The sequence below is a fragment of the Pygocentrus nattereri genome, chromosome 13, assembly GCF_015220715.1.
Source record: "Pygocentrus nattereri isolate fPygNat1 chromosome 13, fPygNat1.pri, whole genome shotgun sequence".
NCBI lineage: Eukaryota > Metazoa > Chordata > Actinopteri > Characiformes > Serrasalmidae > Pygocentrus > Pygocentrus nattereri.
This window is the reverse complement of record NC_051223.1, coordinates 23,306,288-23,326,071: the sequence shown is the minus strand read 5'-3', so window position 1 is coordinate 23,326,071 and position 19,784 is coordinate 23,306,288. Positions and strand designations below refer to the sequence as shown.

Sequence of the window (19,784 nt, the reverse complement as noted above, 5' to 3'; positions counted from 1 at the left end):
GCACACAGTCTCTCTCTCTCTCTCTCTCTCTAGAAAATCACACAGGCCTAACCGTGCTCTTAATATCACTCTGCCATTTCCAGGGATTGCTTATCTAGTGGAAAGTAGTGCAATTACTTTTATCAAGCTGGGCTTGATTCAGTCTCTAATAATATACTTGGTCTCCACACTCAAAGACAGATAAAGAGAAGCTCTCTTTATAAAGGCTCAAGTCTGACTGATTGGAATGATTCAGTAACCTTGGCATGTGCTTAAGCTGACTGGCTTTACTTCACTGACTGCAAGTTAGAGGAGAGAAATATTCTCAGAGATCTAGAAGGAAGACTGTCTTCATGTCCTGCAAAGTTATGTAGTTTTATGCATTTAAGTAATGTTTTAATGGGTCTGTACTTTCCTGAAGAAAAAAAAAAACAAAAAAACAACAAAACAACAGTTGTTTCTAATCAAGTACTTGTTTAAGCAAGGGAGGCTACTTTTTAGTCCTACCATATAGCCAGGGCTTGATTTGAGATGGGGTCACAGGGGATGCCCTCCCATCAGTAACAAAAAAAAAAAAAAAAAAAAAAAGACAGATGTCGTCCCTCTTGTAAAACAACCAATTTTCTTAATATTTAGTTAAGTAAAAAGGTCAAAATAATATAAAAAGGTAGCACTGCCAGAGTGAGAACTGCTAAACTAAGTTAGTGACATACTACTACCAAAGTTACTACTACCTAAAGCTATGGTGATGGGTGTTATCATGCTTATTATTTTAAATGTTTTGTTAGAGGGAACACACTCTCTCTCCCTGGATGTTGGTGGAATTAACTCAGCTAGACCACTGCATGTAGCTTACTGCTCATTCCTTTTTGCGGGACTTTTATTTTATTTTATTTTGTTCTCTTGGTTTAGCACCTGGACTGTTTTACTGTTTCTTACAACTGTCATTTTTGAGGTTACGAATTGTATTTTAGACCAAATGAATCCTGAAAATAGAGTAATAGCACCTAATAAACTTCAGTTCCAAGATACTAAACATACTAAGAATTCCATAGAAGTTCTAGGTCATGAAGACGGTTTTGCTCATTTTCAGTGAATTATGTTAAATAAAATAAACATTTTATAACATTCTTGGATAAGGATAGCCAAGTTAAGGGGACATTAAGTTCTTACACTGACCGATATTAACAATATCTTAACAATATAAGACAGTCTTGTTCACAAGCTATAACAAGGAGACTAAGCCTTAATGAGGAAGACGAGACAAAATAATGATTTGCAGCTTCCTTTTAACAAAGTTGCCAATCCAAAATGTATCCCACTAGACTATGGTAAAGTGAATAGCTTATTTTAATCCCTGGTAAGCTTTGTTATGCTTCATCAATATGATATCCTACTGATACTATACTACTTATAACTAACAAACTGATGTTGAGAAATCAATATATTACGACTATTTCAAAGTATCTTGGGCTAAAACTTCAGAAATTTATTTTCCTGCTCAGAATCCTTCAAATTCCCCACATAGCTTGATTATTTATTTTCAAAGCAGCATCTTACACAGCCCTGGTTGTTTAGTCTGTGTGTGTCAAAAAGCCACAAAACACTTCAATAAGACCTCAGGTCTACACCAGCGGTTTGCAAGTTCACACCGATTGACCACATTAAAAGAGCCTCCATCTACAGGTAGAAAGCAGAGAGCCAGGGATGCTCCTGAGACATTCCCAAGGGCCTTTCCCAGAGGCAGTGCTTTCTGAGATGCTTTAAGATTGTGGTTATACTTGCACAAATATTTAGAGAGCTTTGGGTGGAAAATCAACGGATCATGAAAGCTAAGTTTAGCTGACGATTGTAAACAGTGTTTGAGCCAGACTGGGGTAGGAAGGCCTCGAAGTAGCAGCCTTTAGAGCAGCTCAAATATGGAAAAAAATACAAAGATATAACATAACATAGCTTTATTGCAATCTTAATGTAAAAGAAAACATTATTAATTGACGTTTTTGTGAGATTTTGGCAAATAAGAATTAAAAAAAAAAAAAAAAAGCTTCATGTAAGTCAAGCTGGACTAGTTAGTTTTACAAGAGGAGGTAATGTAACCTATATGTAATCTGACTGACCGATTCATACAAGATGTAGGATCTGTGTAATTTTCCCAAATTACCCCAAACAGCCTGGATCACCATGCAGACATTTACCTTAGCATTATGCAACAGCCACCACAACACACTGCTTGGTATATTAAATTGTTGCTTCAATATTTAATATGGTGTCAAAAATAAAATAAAACCAAACACGCGACACTAGATGAGGAAGAAGACTTTGCATCTCATTTCAGTGTGGATTGATGACGATAATCAATAGCAATTCCATATGAAGGTGAATTATCAGGGCATATGGGAGGGAAAATACACCAAATTTTTATGGTTTTCATAATGTGAGGATTAATAAATTGGGTCAAATCAAGGGCTATTTAACTGTTAGCCTTCTCTTCAGATCACAAAAACAGGAAAAAAAGAGGTGCCATTTTCTTACTGTCATGCATCCATTCGACTCTGAGGCACACTGCATCTCCCAGAATCCTCTTAGAGATTACTTGACTCACGTGACCCTCATACTCCAATCAGTACTCACACTCTCCTGAATACTAACTCTGTTCACCTGTGTTCCATGTCACATGACTTGTTTAGTTTAAAGTGTGGGCTTTAGCTTAGCCAGATTACTGACTATAGCCTTGACTACGATTCTTGTCAAAGCCTTTGATATTAAAGCCTCATCTTTTGGTTTTTCAGCAAATTACAGAAGTTAATTTGCTCTGGAATTATTACTTAGCAGACTTGTAGAAAGCCACATGGCACAGCTATATGAGGCTCCTCCTCAGCTAAAACTAATCCAGCTTGAAAGGGCTTTATTTAGATAACAGTTTCTATTAAATAGTATTAAATAACTAATATGAATCCAGAATAAATCTGTGAAAATAAAAAACTAAAAACGGAATAATTAATAGACCAATTCAATATTACTCCAAAATAGAACCAAATTACATGTCTCCTTCCATGGCACTGATCATCAGCAGGATTAATCCAGGAGCAGTGGCTATCAGCAGCTGGTCAGTGTAAGGAGAGAGGCTGCCTCCCTCTGCCTAAGCAAATGAAAGCTGAATGCTCCAGATTCACTTAACATGGCAGCCCTAATAAGTGGAGTAAGAAGACAGGCAGCAGATCAATACCATATAAACAGCCTTCACTGCCCTATCGCCCTCCATAGCAACACATTCACACAAAGATGCTTAACATACCATAAGATGAATAGAGTTGATGGATACACTTAACCCTGCCAGGATGACTTGATGCCACAATATATGATATCTAGAACGTATGTTGTATAATATGCATTTTTGCCACATAGTGTTTTTATGCAAATTTTTCAAGAAAATCTTGTTAAAGCCTGAAACTAAGGTGGTTATGGAGATGGATTTGTCTGAAATGGGATATTTTTAAATGGACTGTATTAAATAATATACCAAATTAAAATGCTTTATAGCTTTCTTGGATAAGGGCTGCCAAGTTAAGGAGGACATTATTTTCTTACATTGCTACAACATATAGTACAACAAGGACACCAAGTCTTAATGAGGAAGTTCTACAAGACAAAATAATGGTCCACAGCTCCCTTTTAACAATATTGTCAGTCCTAAGTGTTTCCCACTAGGCTATGGTAAAGTGTATAGCTTGTCTGATGCAATGCTGCCTCCATAAGGTATAATATATAAATAGCATAATACTAATTATTTTTCAAATCTTTTTCCAGTTAATTTTTCATTTAAGTATTGCTCCATTAAGCTCCATTAAATTTGGGCCCAAATCGTACATTTTTACGTGTATTTTATTTTATTCCCCTGAGATCCATCTAGATGATATTTGTGCGGTTTTATGTTTCTTAAATAGTCTAAATTCATTTTGTATAACTGTTTCTCAGCCTCCTTCTCTCCCTTAAAATTTGCCAGGCTCTTTTTGCTAGTGTGCCTTTATATATGTAATGACCTCTGTTCTGATTGGTTACCCTGTATTGTGCCTCATTCAAAAAGCACCCTGGACTGAAACACTCCTTATAATCCTACACTTCTATAATGCGAAGTGGAGGGATGAACAGGGGAAATGTTTGTAAAAAATTGCTGACATGATTAAAACAATGAACCCGCAAACAGACTGCAGTTACTGCAGCTACGTTTTAGATATGGAATTTATATACTGGGAAGTAAATACTATTTTTTTTTCTTTAACTATGTTTACATACTACTTAAAATTGAAGCATTTCACTTTTTTTTTTTTTTTTTTTTACAAAAAAGTGCAAAAAGATTGGCTTTATATTTTATATGGGACCATTAAAGCTAAAAAACATCAAACTAATCAATAGACTGCTTGACCACTAATCCAATTAATGGTGGCAGTGCAGTGCTAGATTCTAATTTGTTCTACAGTGATATCAGGACCTGACTCACTTCAGTGTGGTGTTACTGTGTGGCTTCACTGTGTAGTTGTGTAGTGTTGAATGTAGAGGCTCCAAGCACCACATATGGATATAAAACTGACTGATACTATTTTGTGTCCTGCCTGAACCATTAAATTATTCCTTTAGAAGGAATTAAACATCTATGTTACATGACTTCTTTCCTCTCTCAGAATTACAGTCTGCTGGTTCACAGCTCTGAATGAGAGAACTATGGAGAAGAAGAGGGGGAAAGAAGAAAAAAAAACAAAAAAACGCGCGCACACACACACACACACACACACACACACACACACACACACACACACACACACACACACACACACACACACACACACACACACACACCGAGGAGCTTTGCCAGGAGAACATATGGCCCTCAAAGATTCTTTAGGGACATGTGACTAAATTGTCACAGCTTTTCAGCTGCTCCAGTGATGGTGCTCAAACACAGGTGTGATGACAGTAAGAAAAAAAAAAGCAATAAAAGTAATGGCATCCCATCATACTGAATTTCATATGCAGCAATTAACAAAATAATACCAACAAATGTCTTTCAAAATCCGTTGCTAAAATATGGGCTGCGAGTGTTCCATGATTGCACAATGGAAGCTCAATGACAGTGGCATGGAACCTATCCCTTCCTCTTCAGTCAGATCTAAACCAAAAACATACTACGAACACCATGAGCATCTATAATTCATGATGAACTCTGTATATTGTGTATTTAGGGAGAGAAAAAATGAATTATACAAATGTTACAAATCCCGACAAGAGTTCCTCTGAGGGAAGTGGAGTAGACTCTCGGAGTCATTTGGTAGGATGTGGATGTGAGAGGGTAGCAGGTGGGTTAGAGGAGTTTTAAGGCCCGTAGGGGCCATTTCACCTCCAATCTGAGTCACGCTGAGGATTGAAACAGAGAGGCTGCTGGAGGGGCTTCCAATGAGAGAGAAGCCATTAGCACAGCTCAGGTGAGTTATAGATCCACCTATTACCATTTTACCCATAATGTCTCCCAGCAAGACCTCAGCAGGACACGTCCTGGCAAAATCACAGAAGAGCTAGCGGGAGATCAGATTACAAAATACACACCAGGGCAGCCTGACAGAGACGGAGGTGTGGATTAAAGGTAGGAAAAATGATTGATTCTTAGATACATCACAATTTTTCATAATTGATTCACAAAACATAATCAGATGTTTTACATACAGTAGTCTATTCAGGAAATATTATATAATATAGGAAATATATTATTAATATATTCTTCAGCGTTTATTCACCAAGTTATTTAAGGACTGGTATTGTAGCGTGGCTGTGACCACCAGCAGCTGGGGGGGGGGCAAACAAACAAACAAACAAAAAAAAAACACCAGGACTTGTACAAAAGCTGTGTCTTTCTTTCTTTCTGGTGAATGTTTATTTTATGAACATGAATGCATATTTTATGTAAAATACTCTCACACACAACACACAAAGCAAAGTATCTCAATGATCGTCTATATGAAAAAAAAAAAAAATCCTAAAACCACAGTAAACATAACCTAATGTAAGAAGATGGCAACCACCAGAATGGTATTCAGAATGAGGCTTTAATTTAAGATTAACTACAAAACTATAACATATAATGTAAAAATATTTTAACTAAATATCTGTTAAAGACCTTAGATGTTCACATTTTGGGCAAAATCTGCTAAAAACCAAAGCACTTTGTTGTGTGTGTGTGTGTGTGTGTGTGTGTGTGTGTGTGTGTGTGTGTGTGACTATGTACATATACATTTAATTCAAAAGGCGAAAAATGGGAATTGGTGAATTGTATTTGTGTGATTGGAAGTATTGTATTTATCCAATTTAAAAAATAAATAAATAAATAAAAAAATAATAAAAACCAAAGCATTTAGCAATAACAAATTCAACTAAGCCAATTCTAATTGTTAATGACAAAATCAGGAAAAGCTGCTACAGAAAAAAAAAAAAAATAGTCAAAAAATGTATTTCACAAACAGTTGTTTGTGTCAGCACAAAACAGTGATGTATAATGCAGAAACCCGAAGTCAGTGATGTGATTATGCCCAGACCACTCAGAATCATAGAAACTGTAAAAGAAATTGGGAATAAAAAAAAATTTAACATGTGCTAGAAATGATAAAATAGGAAAGATGGTACGTTGTCGTTTTTAATCACACTTTTGATTCCGAAACAATATCAACTGAAATATAAAATGTAACAATAATGTAAACAAAAGTAATGTAATATTTTGATGGTGAATTTTTATATTCAGCTCTCCTGTTCCACTATGTGAATTTATTTCTCAGTGAAATAGACACATAATCGTTAGTCAATTGATCAGAACAACAGCCAATAGATTAACCAATCATAGAAATGATCATTACTTGCAGCCTTTCTTGGGGTGCTGAATCAAAATTTAATCAACTCGTGAGGTGCATAGAGACGCCCAAAGTAGGGTGTATATTTTAAGCCCCACACAGAAAGTAGATCATGATAATGGAGGTTGCCACATAGACAACTCCATCACACACACACACACACACACACACACACACACACACACAAAATAACTAAATCTGTATGCACTGCAGTTCCAGCCTTGACAAAAATGAAATATGATGCCTGCAGGTTCACAAACTGTGAATAAAAAACGCCCCAGTCAGCAAGTGTGTGCAACAGTGTGTGTGTGCGCGTGTATGAAAGAGACAGAAGAAAAGAGGAGAAAAACATGCTGCAGCTTGTCAGCCTCAATGAGCCTTAACACCCCACACACAACAGTGTCCCTTTCTTTCTCATCCCTAACTCTCCTCTCGTTTCCTCCACACCTCCCATACAGCTCCTCTACACACACATTCATACTGCCACACGTTCAACACACACACACAAAGATTACAGAGAACATACGGATTCCGTATCTAAGCCAGCTTGTCAGATTAAAAGACCTCTTGATGTGAGTCTCAGTGAGAAAACAACACAGAATACACTCTCACTTTATCGTCAGCCACATAACCGTCACTGTATTAACTATTTATGCGGGATCTTCCTCAGAAACTCCTCCAGATGTGCTTCAGACGTGATATCCGATTCTGTACCATTCAAAACCATAATGCAGGTCCATGCTTTTATCCAAGTTACCGTTATAGAGCAGACAAGGTTCGTTTCTGTACAGCACAAAGAACACAGCTCTGAGTGGTGCTTATCATGTCCAGCACAGGACTGTTCAGCATTACAGCAGCATGTAGTCAGAAGTGAGACTTACACATTTCACATACAGGGCTGGGCAATATGACTATATTTGTCATTATCATGATCAATTGTGTCAATTATGGAGAGGTATGGTATGGTGGATATCAAAAGTACATAAAGAACACGCAGCTGCACATTTTTGTTACAATGAGAAACTAATTAGTCCTGTTTAACTGAATTTGGTGTACTGTGAAACTCTGTAACTGTTCCTAACACTGATGTGGATGTGGGACCAAGAATTGTGACAGTATGTGAGCTGATGCTGTATTAAGTGCCATCAAGTTTATTCTGGCCCCTGGTAACCATATGGGTAGTGTTTCTCCAGAATGTCTTGTCATCTGTTTGGGCCTCTAGGCTTAATGACTTGTTCATGACATCTCCATGTCCAATCTTCTTGTTGCTGGTTGTTCTCTTGTTCTCTTCCTCTTTTACCTTCAACTGTTCCAAGCATAAAAGCTTCTATCTGGGCTTTGAGTGAGAGAAGAGGTTTGATTTGGTAAGGACCCCATTTATTTGGCCTTGCCAAACAAGCTACTCTAAAAAGTCTTTGTCAGCACCACTGTTCAAAGGCATCAATATTTTTCCTGTCATGTTTTTTTACTGTCCAGCTTTCAAATCCATAAAAAAATGCAGAAAAGACCACAGACTGGATGATTCTAATCTTTTTTTGTAGAGACACACTGTTATATTTGAAGATCTTTTCAAGCTCCTACATAATTTATTTTTCGAGTGCCAGCTGGATGGTCCCTCTCCTCTTTAGCCTGGACAATGGGGTGTCCACATTTTTAAAAAAGAATTTCAAATTTTGAATTGTGGGACCACAGGACACTTTTCCACTTTGCCTCAGTTGGCACATTTCTGGATGCTGTTTGTAGTTTTAACTTGCATTTGTGAATGCATAAAAAATGTGTTCACAGACAGTGGTTTTTGGAAGTGTTTGGAAGAGTCCATGAAGTGATTTCCACCACAGAATCATATCCGTTTTTTAACATGGCGCCACCTGTGAGCCTGAAGACCATGGCCAGCCAATATGGCTTTGTTCCTTGCACACATTTCTCCAGAAATGTACCATATTTGACGAAATTCAACCTGGGCATATATTTTTCAAAGAAACAATACCATTTCTCAGTTTAAACATTTGGTATACTATCATTCTGTTTTTTTACATTTTGTACAGCTTCCCACCTTTTTTGGAAATGGGGCTGTAGTAATACAGAACAAAATAGTGATGTCACAAACATTTACTATATAAGGCCACTTAGGCAAAACGTTATCAGACTAAGTGGCGTCTGACTAACATCTAATTGTTAGAAAGCTAATACATAACATGTTTTCTGAGACCTGGAGCAGTGTTGTCTGATGCCTGAAAACCTAAGCTGCTAAGGATGTCCTAAAATCTACATTGAAACATTGGTAGCTTTTCATACATTATTGATATCTGCCTCTTGCTACAGCACACAAGCCTCTCCCCAAGCATGCTCAATAGCTCCGTTTCTAGAAGAATCTCATTTATGTCAGATCCAACAAATGTAGTATTAATGTAGAAAATCCCCTAACAAGTTCCAAAGCTCATTCATGTGTGAGAATACAAGCATCTTACTATGGTTTAAGTGAAATAAATCAATAAATTAACAATTTTTTCAAATGGTTACACACCAGCAGCGATAAAGACACACTAAACAGCAAATAGTAAACAAATCTGCACAGAAAATTAAACAGTGCTTAGATCTGACCAGCTAGATCCTGTGGCTCGACTTCAGCAACACTATCCATACACTTGCACTGTCAGAGGTCAGTTTTTTGTACATCATGAAGCAGAGGGAGAGTAAACATTTAAAGACCACATTGCTCAGACTGTGTGTAATACAAATGGACTCCATTAAGCACATCTCTGATGGAAGAGATTCAAGCAAACCAAGGTGCTATTTTTAACCTGCTGACGTTCAATCCTCGACCATTGTTTCTGCTGAGAAGAAACTGGCTGTAGTCGTGTTCACAGAATATGTTTCAATCTCTTACAAAATGTACAAAGAGCAATTTGTAGCAACATCACTCAAATTGTGAACAAAAATGACCTAATTCAATATTTACACTAACTTTTTGCTATTAACAAAGAAAGATGCAAGACACGTCCTGTGTAGCCATGCCCATGCCAACCTACAGAAAAAGACACACAATACAAAAAATTCTGCAGATTTTAAATACAGAAATACTGCATGCTACCACCCACACAGAACCATCAAAATTAATAGGACAGCACCATAGCAACACATCAAGCGTTTACTAGTACCCACTCACAAGCCCCTCAATATATAAATAACACACACGCACAAACACACACTCCCAGATGCCCTCTTGTCTTGCACTCTTCCTCCCCATTTGAATGAGGGTAGAGCAGAGCAATGGGTCTCCATCAGATGCGTCAATGCGTCAACGCTCTGCTGGATTCCCTCCGGAGGCAATGAAAAGGTGATGGGAAAGGGTGAGTCTAGGGAGCCTGTAAGTGCTGTCAGGTCATTCACTATACACAAATGGAGTTAGAAGGGCTGCCAGAAACCCCTCCCACCCCCGCCGAGACCAACTACCCTGCACATATGGGCACATCATCAAGAGTAAAAGAGATGGAAATTAATCTCTGACAATGAAAACAGTCCAAATTCACATCACTCTACAATCAGTTAGCACCAAGAAAGCTGTAACAATCTGTTAGAGTACATTACTTTTAAGTACTTATGTTACTATCAGTACCAAGTATGTAAGCAATTAAAACTAAAATACTATTACTGCATATTAACAAGTAGTTGCCCATTATACCATTCTATTACCTAATTTATTTCTATCAAATGATAAATTATTAGCTCTTATAAAAAAGAATGTTTCCAAATAGAATCATTGTTTTTAGTAAAGGCAAAGGTTCTATTTAGAACCATGAGGTCTATACAGAATCATTTAAATGGTTCTTTGCATGGTATAAGTTTCTTCAGATTGATGGAGAATGTATACATACAGTCTTTTATAAAGTATCTTTCATTTAGCCCAAAAAAAGTTTTTTTTTTTATTATTACAAGCTTGATACTGTAATAATAAAAGAACTCTTTCTGGTGTCATGATTAATAGACCAATACATACTCATATGCAATGAGAATGTTAACACATCCACCAAAGGCAACAAATGTAAAAATGTGTACAATAGGGGTGGGAATCTTTAGGCACCTCATGATTTGATTTGATTATGATTCAGAGGGCTGTGATGCAATTATAAAACGATTATTGATGCATCTTTTTTTTCAATACAGGGCTTGTTTTCTCACTGTGTGATGACTTGGTAGTTTTAAAGGAAAAGTATTTGTAATGATCGATAATGAATTTAATTTCAATATCTTTTTATTAATAAATTGCATGGAAGTGATGTGGCAAGTGAACTGGAAGGCTCTCATTCACTGCTATTGCTTAGAGCACATGAGACGCTGCTGCCACTCATCTGTGATAAAATGTGCTGTTACGGTGAATTAAGATCCAGTGATAATGGTTGTCCATACTGCAGATTACAGCCGTCCTGCCCATTTTCTTTAGTGATTTTATAACTTCGGATTTAGTCTCGACGTAAGGCGGGTTTGGGGTGGGCGGGTTGTGGAATCGCTGTAAAATATTTTCGCAGTACAATATTTTCAAATCTCAGCACTTGTTATATGGATTTATTTGCATTTATAATCAGCACAGTTGGTTTCTGATACGTTAAATCTGCAACGAGAGACTGTCTCTCTCTAAAAAGTTGCGAAGATGAAGTAGTTTCTCTTTCGATTTTTCGGTTCCACCTTAAACGGTGCGGCAGTTACATTTGGCGCCTTAGTCAGAATTTAAGGTGGAACAGGAAAATTCGAACGAGAAGCTGCAGAATGAGAAGCGACTTCAGCCTCGTAAACAGCCGAATGTTGAGAGATATTTTACAAGAAATTTATCTAGTTTTCTGGCAGAGATGGGAGGAAAGCAGCTATGACCAAAGCTTCACGCAGAGCAAAGTAAGTCTGCGCTCTTGTTTACATTTTTAGCCTATACTAGGACATCAGCACAAACTGGACATTAAATGTCTTCCAAGGTGGTTTGACTTTGTTGAAAGGACAAAATGTCTCCTCTTAACATTTGGGTTGTGACTCCTGACCTAACCTGGCTTTTAATGCAGAGCTGGTCGGATTTCTCACTCATCCATGTGTGTTTTTGTTATGTGCCGCCAGACTGTCTGGGCACTGAACTTACCCACTTCAAGTTCCACCTTTTATGTTCCGTCAACACTACATTATAAATTAAATATTTAGAAAATTGAATTGACTTTTATGAATTGTTTCAGAATCATTCACGTCCGCATCACAGTGCAATCCAAGAATTTTTTCGATTTTTTCCCGCATCCCTAGTGTGCAATGTCTGTAAAATGATTGAAAAAATGAAAAAGGGTTGTTTAGCAAAGGCAACAGTTCTATTTAGATGCATGCACACTTAAAGAACCACCTGAACGCATAAATGTTTCTTTGTATGGTCAAGTGGTTCTTCTCTATAATTTGCTAAGCTTGTAGTCCTTGTAAACATGACAACACGTTTAACTCATACTTGTCCGAATCTTCATCCACAGGCATTATTAAAATACCATGATGACAATCAAATTATTATTACAAGCATATCCATACTGACTAGCTCTCTGATGAACACTGGCTTGTTTGTCTTTGTTTCAGGTGAAAACACTGCCTGCCTCAAAGGCTCAACAGTGGAGATGGAAAGAGAGAAAAGACAGAGATAGCGAGAGGGAAAGAAGGAAAGAAGGAATGGTGGGGAGTGGGGGGGCTCTTGATTTAGAAGAAACACTTAGGATTTATTCTGCTTGCACCTTTCATTACTCTCTCAAGCCCTTTCTCTGGGTGAAGAAACAAACATGCTCTGTTCCATCCATTTTAATGAGCCTGAATTCTCTCCATCTTATGATCTAAAAGCTCACAGCGCTGATGAACTAGGCTTATGATGTATGAAAGCTTGCAATGTACGTATTAAGCAGAGTGAGCTTAATGCTGACACAAGCATGGCAGCAGTAGCCGACACTAGCTGGAAGGGCCCGGATCCTTAACGCTTTTCAGAACACGTTTTAGCGCTTACAGAAAGAGCCCAGTGGTGGAAACACAAAAAGTCATTTCCTTCTTTTGCTGATCTTCTCTCCCTGCCTGCCAGCAAGCTCTCAACTCCACCACATCCTAAACCCAGCAATGCTGTACCAACAAATACGCTTCTTATCATGAGGTCAACATTAACAAACTCTGTCATGTGCAAGCCTGAGCTGTCAGCTGTCCTCACAAGGCTCTTTTCACAAGCATGGGATGGAAAACACAAATTAAGCTCACTAAGATCCCACAGAGGCAGTAATTGTAAATAATCAGAAACTCTATCTAAAGCAGCTGAATGGAGCTTTTCATTGTTCTAGTCATTTAGTAATAGAATGACAGAAGTAGGCAGACTGGATGTCAGTTCTGCTGTCAACTACCACATGATCCATCGGCAAGTTAAACATATGAATAACACAAAGCAGCTTTTCCTAGTTTCAGTCCTACCCAAAGTTCTGAAAAGATATCTGGATTTACTACAGCTCACCAGTAGAAGCGAGTGAAATCTGATATTCTGTAATCATATTACACCGTCCTGAAACACTGACTGAGCACTACAAACCCACCTCCTTCTCAGAACAGCAGTGTGTTTCCATTCTGATGTTCACCTCCGAGAACAGAATTTACTCAGCAGAAATGGCTTTATTTCAAATGAAAGAAAGAGAAAAGATGTTTTCTCAAGGCTTACCTGTGCTGTTCCAGGAAGCAGCGACCAAGGCTAAGGCATCACCTACAGAAGCAGAAAGAAAGATTAGCTTGATTCTTGTTTAGACACTCCCCCACACTCTCTCTCTCACGGTATCTCTCCTTCCCTCGCTCTCTCAAACACACACACACACACACATATACACAGAGCAAAAGCTGGGTTAATGACTGTTCCACTGTTCTGACTTTGTTTTGCACCAAGTCTTGTTTGTTTCCCTTGATTATGAAAGAGGCCTTGAATATCAGCCTTTTGCTCAGAGTTTAAAAATGAGAGACTTCACTCAGGAATCTAGCCCTCGCTTCAAGGCTGCACTGCTGCAGAACGTTTCATTCCCTGCGTGATAAAGACTATAAATTCCATCTACTGACAGGCAGCTCGGCTCGATGAGGAGGTAAAAGTTACTCAAAAAGAGCAGCACATGCCAAAAGAAAAAAAAACTGCTGAAAATCTCATTCAACCTAATGAGAAAATGTAGTGCACAAAGCTTTTGTCGCAATATAAATATTATCCAGTAGAGATGCACAATGATATTGTAGGCATATTGCCAGTCATTTGTCTACTGTAGCTGTACTGGACAGATTTGACTGATATTTAATGATGGGTTTGATCATGGTTCTCCAGAAGGGTTGATCCTTTAGGAGAAGCATAGCTTTTATCCTGAAATGTCTGCACTCATTTTCACTGCATTTGCAACCCTAAAGAAGTCAATCAGATATGTTTCTTTAATGCTAATCCAAGCATGTTGTTTCATTGAACAAGAGTTTTAGCCATTTATGTAATCTTTATGAAAAATACCAGGCAGCAGCATCAGCCCACATTTCCCATATCAGTGCACCCCTAGTATACATTCCAGTGTTAGGCTAGTGTCACTATTATACGAGTTTCCATTTGAAAACTTATTTTAGTGCAGAATTTTCCACCATGCTAATGTAAGCTCAAATATATGCCAAAAAATAAACAAACAAAACACATAAATAAACAATATAAAACATTCTGTAAAGTTTGTCCAAGTTCACAACAGTATGCACAAAATGAGGTGTTAGTAGGTGGGGCATGAAGATGAATTATTTTGAGATTTGCATTTGAAAATTTTGTGCCATGAAAGGAAAAGAAAAAAACAAAAAACAAACAAAAAAAAACCTCTAAGTTTACAACAATCCCATCATCACGCACCATTAACTCTTGGGCAACGTCTGGACAATGTCTGTGTCCAATCTGCGTTGCTGAACCAAGCGTGCTCTCCATCAGCACCACAACCACTTCATTACAAGCAAAATTACAATTCTCACATGCTTGAGCAGTAAACCTGCTAAAGGTGAGCAAAAACACAGGTCAAGAGAGGCATTTCAACACACTGACAGTCATGCCTGTCAGTCAAGAGGGTGCAAGGTTGAGCCATATTGTGCTTTGATCCATATTCATGCACCCACATCCATACGACCTTAAATAATGGGGGCAAAGGAGGTGCAATTACTCGCTGCCACAGAGGCGGAAGATTTATGGACGACGGCTGCACCTCTTTAAACATATTAATTTGGAGACATTTGCAATTCATTAATTCCTCTTCCCACTTCATGATGCTGCCGTCATTATATGGCTGTGATGGTGGAGTAAGCTCCCACTCCAGCATACACAGGTCCAGCAGTGCGCTGACTGACAGGCCTCTTAATGAGAACAGAGAGGCACCATGGCATGACCGGCGTTTGAAGAGGCCCTTATTACGCAGCGCTGGGCGAGTCTGTGGGCAGTCAGCCTCCTTTCACCAGCCGGTGGGTGCGCTGTGAGCCTGGCCCCTGTCCCAGCCCAGTTTTATAAGTTTTGCTTTGAATTGAAATGGTAAGATGGACCACACTGTGATTTGAAAGAAACAATCTGCCTTGTGGAGGACAGGAAAGCAACAAACTACAACCTTAAGGGCCTTTATGTCGGCCCTAGGAGTGGTCATTATAGCAATATGTTACTGTCATCGTGGTTGACATGATTCACTTTTCTGAGAACATCATGGGTATTTTATACAGCTAACTACATGCAACACAAAAAGACAAATTTACATCAATTTTAGAGAGCCTGAAAAAAAAGTGGACAGTAACTGCATAAACTGCTAAGTAACAAATAGCTGCCCATTATGAGATTATTTCTGCATTAGTATTAGAATATAGTACATAAGCATTAATACCTCATATGCAAGTAATCTACCAAATATTTAGTTGACTAAGTGGACAAAGGCCAAACAATAAATGTAAACTTCAATAAACAATCCTACATCTTTAATTAAATCCTAAATCTTTAATTTAAAAAATGTAGATAGATAGATAGATAGATAGATAGATAGATAGATAGATAGATAGATAGATAGATAGATAGATAGAGTCCTAATATGTGCCCAAACCTCAAAATACCTAAATAACAGATATATTGTGTATCACCACAACATCGGAAAGAATCTACCAATCACTGCTTGTTCTTAGTATTAAGCAAAAACAAGAAAAACTTCCTTAATCTAGTTTTGAATGCACTGGTTCTACAGATAAATGTATTTTGAATGATTTCTGATGTACCACTGTGCAAAAGTCAGAGACCACCCTTCATTTATTAAATTTTTTCATTTTTAAGCAATCAGAAAAAATGTAGAAAACTTGTACTTAACAGAAAATTACACAGAACAAAGCTTTCTTAAATGTTTTTAAGTATTCAGTTTGTTCACACTCCATTTCTCATGGCTTCCATTCTTTTCAAGAGACTTGCTTTCAGATTTTCAAAGAAATCTGCAAGGACATTTTTCCACACCTCCAAAAATTTGTTTTAAAACATGGCCACACAATCCAAATAATCCCAAACACACATAAGTTATGTTGAGGTCAGAACTATTGTTCTGAGAAAAGCAGCAGCTTTGTTCGATTTGCAAAATGTTCTTCTTCTTTGTGTATTTTCTTTTAACAGCTTCTTGTCAGCTACACATCTTTTCACAGCCGTAGCATTTCCTTCCCACAGTGGAAGGATGGATAAAAACACCTGTGGTTTTTTTCAGATCTGAAGCAAGAGAATAGTTTGATTTTCTTTGATCTCTGAAAGCTTCAAGTACTGGTAATCTGATGGGAACAGTTTTTGTGGTCTAAAGTTTTTGCATGGTTGCTATAAGTCCCATTTTCTGTGTAATTTTTAATATTTTATTGAACCTCAGGTTTTAAAAACTCCCATTTTTAACTTTCAGGTTTTGACTATTTTGACTTGCCTTTTCCTTATGCAATTGGTTTATCTTATATCTAACCATCAGAAATACCATCTCAAAAAGAGATAACTTTTACTTAATGACTGGTTTGACTAGAAATTAAATAAAGGATGAGTGGTTTCTGACATTTGTACAGTCCTGTAAAATGAAGTATCCATAAGGCTCAAGGCTTAAGCTTCATCCCCCAGTGGAGAATCCATATGTCAGGGGTGATACAGACTCTCTCTGACACTAATATCAGTGTCACTTGGGACAGTATTTAGTTTTAAATAATAAAGATGGTCTTACTACAGCTTTGTGCCCTCTATCCAACTGTTCATGAGATGAAGCAGACCATTACTGTCAATGTGGGACAGGCTATTTCTCCTGCCTGTCTGAAATGAAATATACATACTGTATATGGGTGGGGAGAAGGATTGAACCTAAATGATAAACTACACTGTGTAGTACTCATTTTATCTGAGGAGCAGAGTTGCTCATAAAGACCACACATGCACAATGTGGCTATGATCCTTAACCTAATCGACCTGTCATACATTCAATAGAGCCCAATTACACTGGCCCAATGCTGGCATTGCGTCCCTGTTGATTAGATAGCAGTGGCTAACATATTGATATTGGGGGTAACACATGATAGTCTATTTTCCCAGAGACACTGGATAACCTTTCCAAAGGCCATTTAATAATTTAATAATACACAATTATTACCACAGAGCCAGAACTAAGCATGGTCTTAAATATTGCATGACCAAGAGGTTTATATTCTCTACACATGCACACTTTCTGCATTCTACCAAACTGAACACTCCAAGGCCAAAGAAATCAGGTGCCCTACATTAACTGAGCTGTATAAATGGATGCGATCACGTATGTTCTTTCTTAAAGCCTTAAATATAGATGACCATAACGCAATTATGTAATTACACTGGCACAGTGGACCTAAATTAGTGATAGTTTTGGAAAATACAGACGGAAAAATCCTTCATGCTTCATTTTGTAATATTCCAATTCCTTCTCCAAATTCAACAACAGATCTTGAAAAGCAGAAAGGAAGAAAGGAAATTCTTACTGCACAAAATCATGTTTACATTAATTCCACTACATTAAGCTATGACAGGCATTTCATTTGGACAGAATTATAAACACCGAGTTATAGACAACGTCGTGTGTGCCGCAGTGGGTGGACTTGCCGCAGCGGGGGACTTGCTTTCAGATTCAAGGTTCACGGCTTTTGATAAATATGTGGCACAGCCAACTTAACGCTTTCTCACTTCCTTCCATCTTAGACTAGAGTCCTTCACAGCCCATTAAGCCATCCACTTTAGTGAAGGTCAGGCTGGGAGATGCCAGAAGGAGCCATAAAGCCCAGTCCACACGGCAGCAGGAGCAAGCCAGGCCGGAGACGCTCCGCACTGGACACTTCACACATTTCACTTCATTTCAACTCAATTTCATTTCATGCATGCGTACACATTTTGTCCTTTTCATTTCATGCATAAGGAAACGTTGCATTTCCTTCCATTTAATTTGAGCAGTTTTGATGACTAAATGAAAGGTTTGCATCCTGGCAGCAACTAAGAAGGAAAATCCAGTAATGTTTCACTGGACACAGACACACACTTGGATGCAAGTTAATCAAGGCAGCAAGCAGCCAGAACACACATGCAGGCTTGATCTGACAGTAAAGTAAATATATTTTTCCTTTCTTTTTCTCTCTTCTTTCCAGATGGCCATATATAGCTGTTTTCATATTGAAACAATCTTCTTTTTACGTTCTTCATTTCTTTACACTGTTTATTTGCCACTGCCCTTTATGTTGTTAGCGCATGTCATGATGAATGAATCAATAAAAACTGTCCAAAATTCAAGATAAAAATGCATTTTTCTTTCTTGTATAAAGCTTCTATTTTGGAGATCGATAGGCATATGAATCTGTGCCACCTTCTGGATATCTACTCACTTAATCTCAATACCTCTCTTCTTCCTTTCCCTGTCTCTAGGTCAGAAAATGTCTGGATCTCTGAATCTCTTCCATCTATCTTTTCCCTTTCTCTCTCCAATGCAAGCTGAAATTCTGAAATACATGCTTGTCAGCAGCTCTGCCTAATGCAATGGACACCAGACTCCTTTTTTATCTCCCTAGCTGAAGCTATTTCACTTGTCGGTTTGTCAGACTGAGGCAAAGTCTGCCTTTTTAACGTGTTAAATCAGCAGGATTGGGGAGAGAGGCGGAGGAAGAGAGGAAAGTGAAAAAGGATGCTCACTATATATCTGCTGTAATTTCCCAATCTTGCTATGTAGGGCAAAAGGAAATGAGATGTTTCCTTGCTGCAAGACGTTTAGATTATTGAATGTAATAGTATCAGGAATGACATCATGACATTGCATCAAATATGCTATTGCTGAAGGCTGCAATGCGATATATACAACAAATGAGTCACTGACATACTGCAGAAATTGTATACTGACCAAATACAGATGTTCCTGATGGATACTGAGGGTTTTGTGAAGGTTCCGGCAGATCACAAGCATTGATCTGACAAATACATTTTTTCTTTGCTTCCAAAATAAAACCACAGCTCTATCTTTAACCAAGAAAATGACAAGTTTGTACTTGAGGAATCTGCTAATACTTCAACAGTGACGTGTAGAATACAGTACTGGGCAAAAGCAGAGATCATCCTTCATTTGTTTCATTTCCAGACAAAACAGCCATTACATACAAGATAATGGGACTTCTAACAATCCTGCAAGACCCAGCAGAACAACAAAGCTTTCACCACTAGATAAACATCACCTAAAGCTTTCATCTTTGACAGAGAGGAGAAAATCAACTCTTGTTTCAGATCTGAAAAAATCCACAAGTGTTTCTGTCCGTCCTTCCACCGTGAGAAGATGACTCAACGCTATTGATCTGAAAGGATGTGCAGCCGTCAAGAAATTGAGAAAAAAAAATTCAAAATCAAACTAA

General features: G+C 37.9%; 1 protein-coding gene across 4 annotated transcripts in view; it reads right to left on the bottom strand.

Annotated features, from left to right (window-relative positions):
• The window catches only part of ndst2b (N-deacetylase/N-sulfotransferase (heparan glucosaminyl) 2b), a 77,629-nt gene that overhangs the window by 38,182 nt on the left and 19,663 nt on the right, over window positions 1-19,784 (bottom strand). For all 4 annotated transcript variants that reach the window (XM_017681631.2, XM_017681633.2, XM_017681630.2 and 1 more), the window contains exon 2: window positions 13,567-13,608. The gene's annotated coding sequence lies outside the window, so the exon portion shown is untranslated. The remainder of the gene's footprint in view (window positions 1-13,566; window positions 13,609-19,784) is intronic.